The sequence below is a fragment of the Gasterosteus aculeatus genome, chromosome 1 (genome assembly GCF_964276395.1).
Source record: "Gasterosteus aculeatus chromosome 1, fGasAcu3.hap1.1, whole genome shotgun sequence".
Taxonomy (NCBI): Eukaryota; Metazoa; Chordata; class Actinopteri; order Perciformes; family Gasterosteidae; genus Gasterosteus; species Gasterosteus aculeatus.
Window position 1 is genome coordinate 8,645,349 of NC_135688.1, and position 10,459 is coordinate 8,655,807.

Consider the following 10,459-nt stretch of genomic DNA (forward strand, 5'->3'; position numbering starts at 1 on the left):
AACCCAATGACTCAGCAAAGTTGGGTGCGTGTGAGATGACACTTTACAGCATTTTAAAGGGCCAGCGTGTTGGCTGCAGCCCTCCAAAAGAAGCTGAAAAATGCACTTTCAAAATCCAGCCAAGTTCTCTCTTCCTCTTTCTTGTGCAGCTCCTAAAAGTATTTGGAGCTGGATGGTTTGCATAGTTGTCGGTAAATGCCGAGCAGACTAGAAGACTAGAAGGATGCACCCGGCTGGTTTCCCTCAAGGGCACCGTCAAACCTGGTGTGGGTGACGGGAATACGTATGTATTTGTTGTCAAACGATCCACCTTGTGCAACCTCTGTGGGCTTTAATCTATAATGTTTTAATAAGTGTTGGTTGAGTCGATGTTCTTCGTTTTACAAATTAAGAATCTACTCCATTCGCCCATTTTGATCTGTTTCAACCAGTGTGACTGGCAGACTCATCCTCACACTGGCACACAGATTTGCAGTTAATAATGAGCTGGTCCACTGGACTTTGTTATAGATTGGATGACCCACATTATGGTCTGGCTAGGTGCCATTCCTTCTTCCCCTCTCCACTGTAGCACTGAGCAGCATTGTGAAGGAGCCTGGTCTGTGAGCAGCAGTGGAAACTTCCATTAGGCCACAGGAGAAGTATTCTCCTGAGTATTGTTCTGGTCAGGCCTGCAACAGTCAGCATAGCACAGCACACTTCTGTGACAAGACGGGGCTAAATATATATACTGTGGCTAGCAGTAATTCAGCCACGGCAGCCATCTCCAGCATCCCAGCTACCACTGCAAGAGGAGAAGGGGCCTCTTAAAGGCATAGTTCATCATTTCATGTCCTTAACAGAACAGAAATAGGTTTGTTCTCTCTGTTGTCCAGGGGTTTGGAAGAAAATATTATTGCTAATACTATCTGCCTGTTCAGCCGCAGCCATAAAAAAAGGTTCTTAGCGGTTTCCTGTCTGAATGGCTTCTGGCTGTAGCTTGTATTGAACATACACAATCATTATGAGGGTGGTATCAATCAATCAGATCAGCAAGAAATATGCATGTACAAAAAAATAGTCCATTACTTCCTTTAGTTGCAAGGGTCACTTGCTGTAAAAATAAAACTTATGAAAACCTTGAATTCTAAAGACTTCTTAGAGAACTTTGTCAACCTGACGTCTGCCCGTTGTACCGGTGTCCTAATAATTGACACAAAACATAATTATATCATGTAAATAAACAGCAGTGTCACAGACCCAATAGCTTTTCTATTCATGCTGGAAATTCAAATTTACAAAAATCCAAGCAATGCAAAATCAACCAAGTCATTGTTTTCAGAACATACTTGACAAGGGTTCAGTACATTCTGTTCATAAGTGTGTCAGCTATTAAATTTTTTTTTAAATTGAGAATTTAGGGCATTGGTGGGCTTAAGAATTTGCTCTTGTAGAGAAATGTCAGTGTGCATAACATTTTAACAACCGCAAATAAAGCATCAAATATCTTCCCCAGTAGATTAGACATTGCTCCAAAAGGGCTCTCCCTTCTGTGCTCTTGTACTTTTCCACAGTCAGTGATCTGTAACCTCGGCCCTCGTTGGCCGTCACCTCTCCAAGTGGAGTTTGATTGTTCCAGGAAATGGACCTAGTTGAACCCTGCGCCGTTTAAGAAGTCGCTTACTTCCTTCGTGGCTCGATCCAGAAAAAGGCTGCTTGCTCATTGATCCACGTGATCCACATCTGTGATCCTTTATAACCTTGTGATGTCAACCACACTTGTTCATGTAACTCTGACCTGGAGTAACCCCAAGGAGAAAAGGATATTTGTATGCATAGTCATAGCCGAGATCAACGTCTGAAGTGCTGGTGCTGCCGATTTCTTTTATTAATGAATTACGCGTTTCCTTATTCTAACAGCTCCTTATTTCGCACTGCAGATTAGGAATTCTTAACCTTTTTTTGTGTGAGGAGGCAATGCCAGAATTCCTGCAAAACAGCATTTCCACAAGCTTTATCTTGGTTGCCACATGCAGGGCCAAGGCCTACTTACTGATATGATTAGCCTGGCTGGTGGAAAAGGAACACATTATCCTTAGACACCCTGATCCAACATCCACTCTTTCCAAACACCCTCAATGTGACTGTTGAAGCTAATATTTGGAGACACTCTGGCAGAACTGTGGCCGTTGAAAGGGATGACATCACTGCAACAGGGGGACTTGGAGTGGATACGTCGTAGTGACAAGTGGTAGCTATTAGAGGCGACAGGCCGCTCTCGGGCTCTTATTTTCTCATGCGTCAAAGTGCCAGGGCTTGTTTTGTCACACCAGCAGGATAAATAATAATATCTCCTCAAACCTTTCGTCACACCAAGAAATCTCACTCTCATTGGGTCAGTTTGTAGGGATCAGAAAGTACCTCCGGCGATACGCTGACATATCTGCTTTCCAAGCCGGGGACACCATGTGACTGTATTGCCGCAGACACATCAGCAAGATCCTTCAGCCCCCAACTGGCACTCTGTTTTCCAACGTGCACTCTCACGGATCAATAACCTGTTACATAACTTTCTGGTTTGGACCGGAGGGCAGATTCCAGCTGACTGGAACATGTGACAGGGCTTTGACTGTGTTGACCCACATTTCCCCTTCCTTTCGAGATCCCTCCCTCCATCTCCTCTTCCCACCATGTCCCTCCTTCAGCCCAGGCCCCTTTCTAACCCTTCACACCCGTCGGGGGAGCGGTCATGGAGGCAGCCGGATCCAGGCTTGGTCAGGCCTTTCTGCAACAGGCCCGGACATGTGACACAAGCGAAGCAAAAGCTGCCGGCTGAGCAGCAGCTTTTGCTTTTGACAAATGACATAACAAGGGTGGTTGTGGAGAATGTCTGACTGTATATTCCAGACAGATAAAGTGTTATCGCTTAAAGTCTTGGCAGGAATCTTTGTGTGCGCTTTTTAAAAACGTTTTGCTACGTATTACAGTAATGAGATTGTTTTTTTTTGGTGAACTTTGGCCATTCATCGAGATTACAGTTAGAACTCTTGCAGTACAGTTAGTCATCCCAGCAGTTCTATCTCCATTGGACAATATGAGGGTCAACTTGTTTTCTGTTTTACCAGGTTTTCAATGGAGGGTGGATATCGATTTATTTTCTGTGCGTTCAGAGGACACAGCTAGTCAGTAGTAGTAGGAGGTGTGGGGAGGAGGTTGTGCTGCATTTAAAAGATGTCAGCTAAATATGAAGAGCGGAAAAAACGGTTGTTCCGACTTGTGTGCGATTATGTGGGAGGTTCTTCACCTGCTCGCCTTGTCACACCACTGTTGACTGGCTTAAAAAGGGTCTTGGTACATTGGAGGATATATATCACAATGGTGGCACAAAATGTTTGGAGGACCTACCTGCTCTCGATTGTTTGAAAATATACGCAACGTTGCAATTTTCTGTTGTGTATGTGCTGTTCAACAGCTGTTCAACAGCACATACAGCATTAAATTAAGAACTAATGACCTATAGGAAGGTCTCAAGGCCTTTTTGTTTTATTCCATTCCTGGTTTAATGAGGCCTTTTCGCAAACATTGGAAAGTGATCTTAACCTTGAATTGGACAATGATATGTTGAATACGAAATGTAACCGTATTAATATCGTCTCCATTTTAAGGAATGCAAGGTAACTCCTTATTCCAGAATGCAGCGTGTTCACGACTGCAAATTCTTTAAAAATGTTGGATAAGAGACACGCAGTTAAACCACAATGTCTTGTTTTCTCTTTCAGGTTTCAGTACCGCATAAAGAAAATAAATAACCAAGAAGCAAATTGCTTTTCATTTCTTTTATTAGAAATTGTCGTTGACCAGTAACGTCTTTTTCCACGAGGGATTCATCACATTTTTCAAGTTACCATCGATGAACATACTGCGACAAGGGGTGTGATTGCTGTCGGTGCATGAGAGACAAAAGTGTTTTCATGCACAACATAAGCTTGTTGTGTTTTCAGGAGGGAAGGGTGATCACATGGACACACAGGAGGTGCAGCAGGCAACGCACCGCATTGTCCATGCAAAGCTACCGCGAGCAATCAGACGGTATTAGAGTACGAGACTGAGCGCAAGTGAGGGGAAGGCCGTTTTCCTGCCACATTAACCTTACTGACTTACTTACTGACATCCCAGTAAGCTGATTACGTCCCCACAGGTGTCCTATTTAATTAAGTGTTTGTTTAGCTTAAATGTCCTGCCCACAAGTGGCTCTGAATCTTTCAGTCAGTGTTTCTGACTGATCAGTTTACCCTCAGCAGCAGCTGAGTGTCGAGTGGTCTCTGCGCTGAGAAATGTCCTCCGCTCAGCCTCGTTCTGTCCCGACCGCAGAGGGAGACTAAACAAACCAGTCGAGGCGTTTCACGGAATAATTAGGCCTAGTACTGTACCACGAATGGAAGAACTAATCCTTTCTACTGATCAATCTAATGTATAGGGCCTCCATGAAATATCCATATGTGCGCACACAGTTATCTTAATTAAAATACTTTCAATTCTTATTGTCTCACAGTGTTTATGATGTCAACTCATTGTTCTGAGACGATAATGAAGCAGGTTTTCACTTCCACACAATTCCTGTGTGTTATTCAGAGACACGGCTGTACTTGGACACTCAAACCTGTTCTCTGTAACTCTACATAACACCTATTGTAATTCTAGCTCTGTTCTTTATACCGTGTTTATTTACTTCATCTCTAAGTCGTCTGCTTTGTACAGAATGTGGGTAATTAGACCGTGAGTTGCACTGGGCCTGCAGTTAGCTCTGTAGGAAGAAGCAGTGACTCATCAGAAGCTCGTTTCCTCCTTCTATGAATAGAATTTATTCACTAGTTTGAACAACCGTTAAGAATCAGTGTACAAAGCCATCTCATTTATTCTTGTTTTGTCTCTCTGTGGTTTGTACTTCTCAGATGCAATATCTAAATTGAATCTAATGTTTTTACCATCCAAGTTAAAGTGTAAATGTAAAGTTTGAAAAGGTTATTCAGGCCTTTTTTAAGTCTAATGCAGGAAATTGAGCTCTTAGTTCTTTGTTCTTTTATTCAAAATAAACTTTTGAAAGCTTGAAGTTAAAATGTCTCTCTTGGTCTACCAGCTCAAGTGGTCCTGTTTTGTCTCCGTAGACCTAAAGATGAATACATTTTAATGCAAATGGGGCACAGGGACATCTTGAGGCTACTTTCTTAGACTGAGGGCTGTGGTGTGATAGAAATGATGGGACATGGAGGGAGAAGAGGAATGAGAGGAATGAAAGACCGGGGGCAGAAGAGAAGGGCAGGGTGCCACCACAAGTGAGTGGTGTGGTGATGATCTGCGCGTGTGCGTGTGTGTGTGTGTGTGTGTGTGTGTGTGTGTGTGTGTGTGTGTGTGTGTGTGTGTGTGTGTGTGTGTGTGTGTGTGTGTGTGTGTGTGTGTGTGTGTGTGTGTGTGTGTGTGTGTGTGTGTGTGTGTGTGTGTGTGTGTGTGTGTGCAGCAGAACATCAGTTAAGGAAGGCTGGTATTTTTCCAGGGAGGCTTGCTATGCACGCACACACACACACACACACACACACACGTGTACACTCCTACGCACATACACACGTGCACACACTGCCTACCTTTATACTTATTCTCTTTCCGTCAATCCATTTATGTTCTACCGTCTTCCTTGACTGTGGTTTTCTTCATTCTTTTTTACATCTAATTCCTTCCCCAAGCCTCCATTGATATTTCCCCTCTCAGCGTTGCCTCCACCCTCTTTCCACTTTAATTTCCTGTCCTCTATTACTACATTTCCCTCTCCATTTCTCCCTCACTCCCCAGCTGTCTCTCTTTCCCACCTACTCTTCTACCCTTCCCATCTGGACATCGAGCCCAGACAGGCACCGAGGGCAACGTCTTCTGGCGACGCCTTCTTATCACGCACTCTGATATGATGAAGCTAGGCTGCAAGAAATGTCCAAAGAAAACCTTGTTTCCCCCCCCCCCCCACCACCCCTGGGGTCACAGTACTGTATATGAGCATCCTGAGATCGATGCAGTGATGTGTGCGCCATCAAGTATGTACATGCTTGCATGTGGAAGAGGCCGCATCCTGGAGTCCAAAAACAGCTGCTCAGCGGCTGCTTGCTTATGTAAGCCGGTACCATAAAACACAGCGAAACAAGAATAAACTGGCGGCCCGGGACGACGGCCCTGGCCTCAGCGCCGCACCGTCAGACCCGTGTTTTGACACTATATGAAGGAGACGGAAAATGAAGAAGAAGGACTGAGTGTTCTGGGAATGTGAATACTGTATAGTTCGTACTACACAGCACTGTTGTCCTGAAGATGAGGGGAAACATGAGCCCTGCTGCGCCCCGGTAGCCCACCTGCTGCTCTCTGGCCCTGGTAATGCAGCACACTGCACAAGGCTCCATGGGTTGTACGCGGCAGGTTTCTACCCTGCGCTCTGAGGGATGCTTCAGTTTTACTTGCCGTGCTATTTGGATTGTGACCAAACAGATCAGGCTATCATGTCATGTTCTATTAGATCTTCAAGTGTTAGCCAACTCCGATTTAGCCTGAAACAGAGGTGGTTACCTGCCAGGCAACCTCTTTGTGTAGAGTAAAGGACGTGCATGCACATGCAACATGTGCTGACTTGGATGCACACGCTCGCATAGTGAGCAGGGAATGGCCACGCCGCGTGAAACCCACGTAATGTGACAGTTAAGGAATTTAAAAAATTGCAATTTGCTTTAGGCGAGTCCAAGATACTTGTACGTCACTAGCTGTGGAAATTGTGGAGTGACTATGAGATTTAAAAACTCGAAAAGCAATTAGATACATTGAATGATGACGATATAATCATAAATCAATTGTTTAAAAATAGCATTATACTTTCTGCTAACCTTTGAATTAATCTGTTAAGCAGCTCAGATTTAAACTAAAATTTAGTCTACTGAATTTACTAAAGCTGAGTTTTACCCACCTGCTCCTTTTTCAAGCTTGCCACACGTAGCACAGAAAATATATTTTTTAATCTACGTTGTATTTATTATTTTATTTAACAATGCAAATCCCGTGCAATTATTAGAATAGCCCACAGAGTAGGTTACTCTCACACTTACTTTTTTTGCAGCATTGTCGCAGGGTTTGATGGATGGATACTTGATTATGCTGCTGTTTATTAGACATTATTCTTCCCACAATAGCCAAATCCCTGGAACAAAAGCAGGTCTAGTTTTTTTAGCTGTTAAAGATTTTTATTGACCTCCTTTTGGTTTGGCATTATCAGATTACACAGCAACGCCCCATGTGGCTCTTTGTCTGTGATCAAGCCCTAAATTATCCCTTGAACCAAAAGCATACAGAAACGAGAGATCTCTATTAAATAGTCTGTGTCTTTTAGATAACATTTAGGGACGTTCACTAATGTTCAGAGAGGATTAAACACAAATTCATATTTTAGGGTTCAGGTAAGCCCCCACACAGAGGCTCAGACTTCATTCACATGGTGTATTAACATGTGAATGAGCACCAACTCCCTCTTGTTCTCTTGAGCTGTTTCTGATAGCACGTTGCCTGAGCAGTTCTGAGAATTGAGATAACATGATCCTGAACATTAAACAAAAACACTCACTCGGAATAGGAATGTTTTAATGTCAGATTGAAGAGCTCCTTATTATCTTTTTATTCTGTCATATCTGTTTTAAATATATTTAAAAGTATGTATCAATTTATTAAGCAATGCATTTATATGAATGGAAGTAGTTATAAATAATCAAAGCTTGATGCTCCGTTTGTTCACATCTCTTCAGTATGGACCATGCGTCGTGAAGCAACCTTTGTCACACATTTCATAAATGCAGAATTCATATGTTAGAGGATCATCAAGTACAATAACATGTAATATATTAATATTAAGTATTTAACTTGTTTAAAACGTTGTCAAACACATTTTTGTGCACACAGTATATATGGACATAATGTATTAGTGCCCAATCTAAATTGTGTGTCTGCAGATAGCTCTTTAAACTGCCAGCTTAATATACACCCCATGTGCTGAGCTCTAATTTAAAACGAAGTGCTAAATATACAGACAGTTTCCTCGCCAAAAGCAGAGATAGCTGCGTCATTGTGCCGATCTGTACACAGTCAGCACCTGGAGACGTCTGAACATTTCAGGCAGAAACCTTGTTAATGTCGCCATCTGCTGGCTTCTGCAGCAGAACGGGTGGTCTCCATGGCAACCTCAAATGACATGGTTGGATAGTTAGGATGGGCAAGTAGGTCGAGTGATCTTGATAAAGACATCATTGTGAAAACAGGTCACAGGGATGCAGACCGTCACTTAAAAGGTTTGCGGCTGTTGAGCTGGACTGAACAGCGATGTGATCAGAACACTGCAGTGGTTGATGTTTATGAGGTAAACCTTTTTCAAAATGGACACTAATTAAAGCGTTTGTTAACGCTTTGTTTTAATAATGGTATGACTGTAGTTTCAGCTGGACCGAATCATGCTACAATTGTATTTCTCCTTGTGACACTGTACATAAAATAAAACAATTAAACAATATATGAAATATAACTTATTGTTATTTTGGCCGCAAAGCAAATATAACAATCCATTTCTGAAATAAGAAAATCCAATTTAATTGTGATTTGAACCCAGATGCCTGCCATTGGATGAGAAATATAGATCCCTATCTGCATAATATCCACATGATGGTGCTATGGTCAAAGCAATTTTTTTGTGGGAAATCTCCAACTGGGTTTTGCTGTTTTCCCTTGAACAAAACGCTAAATATAAAAATAAATAATATATGAACAATGTATACAAAAGACTAATGATTAATGACTATGTGTGAATCCCAACTGAAAGAAACATTGTACATGTATTGCTGCAATAAATAGAAACAGCGTACATTTTTCTTTGACCATTTTCGAGTTCTGAGCAACCGCGTCCGGCCTGCGTCAGCAGTCTGGGGCTGTTTGACCTAATTTAATCAAACAGGATGGGAAATGCTCTCTTGAAAACCCTTCTGGTATACTAAATACTGCATTGACCCGCAGGTGTATTGTACATTTTCACAACCTTACATTTAAAAAAAGATTGATAATAGTATTGTTATTATTATTATTGTTTTACTGTATATAGTGAAAGAGTAAATCCCCCCTGAACCCTTGAAGATGGTGATGGTTTCAAAGTCAAACGATGCACTTTACATTTCTTTTATTCTTCTCTGCAAATAGTTGAGGAACACTTTTTTAACTATCAAATATTATCTTCATTTTAGTGCTGAGCCATAAAGCCAAGAGCCAACACGGCATAAATTATTAACAGCAAGCTTGACGTATATGTAGGAAAATAGATAAAAGGTCTTGGCAAAAGCACACGGGAACCTAAAATACAAAAAGACTGCGAATGATGTGGCACTACAGATTCAGTAAGACAGAGGGGGAATGGTGTCTTCTCCTGTCTACAACACCATCTCTGGTGTTTTATTTAAGTCGTGAATCCGTGTAAACACCAGGGAGACGAGAAGTCCTCATACTATAATCATTGTAATGTAACTTTGGATTCTGACAGAGAAACTGAGTTGGTGAAGAAACACCAAAGCCACTTGTTGACCATCCAAACCAAGTACAATTAGAGTGTCAGTGACCCTAAACATCTGTTTCTTATTTTTTGCTGGCCCGCTGTTTGCTTGCTTCTCTGCGATCACGTTTAGTTTTCTTGGAACTGGATGGACCCCAATAACGTAATGCTTTGAGCTGAAAGGTCTCTGCAGTGAATGTCGTCTATTTTTTGCGAAACAGACATTTACAGACTACATTTCCAAAAACATTTTTAATATACAATATTTTTTTATTGTGTATGAACCAGCTTCTCTAAATGCCATTCCAAGTATAACACACCTATTGTGTATTTAGGAGATGATGCAAACACGTTTTCCCACTTCAACTGATGCCCAACAGAGCGTGAGCTTTAATTTAGAGAACCTATGATTTAGTGTAATCAACGTGATGGGAATGTCAAGCCCTTTCTTAATTAAATATCAATCATTTGAATTAAATCAGTCTCTGATCACCGAGGCAGAGTATTGGCTCTGAATTGAATAAGCAAAGTGGGAAAGGGCAATCCAATCTAATGGCTTCATTTGCTAGAGGCCAATGAAAGGCAGCTATTATTGCCAGGGAAATAGTTTCTGCTTTGATCATTATGAGCCTTAAAATTATTTATAATTTAATCTATAATAAAATAGTACAGGTTGTATGAAGTCCTTTTTGAATGGTACCCCTGCTCTTTTTTCCCGCATGAGCTGCCTCGATTTTATTCCAGTAATAATTAACCTCAGACTTGCTCACAAAAAGCTCCCTGAAGTTGACTGAGGTTCAAGCTCTCAAAGTCCTAAACTCATTTGGTTAATAGGAGTGATTTAAAAAAACAAAACAAATTCCCTCAAAAACTCAA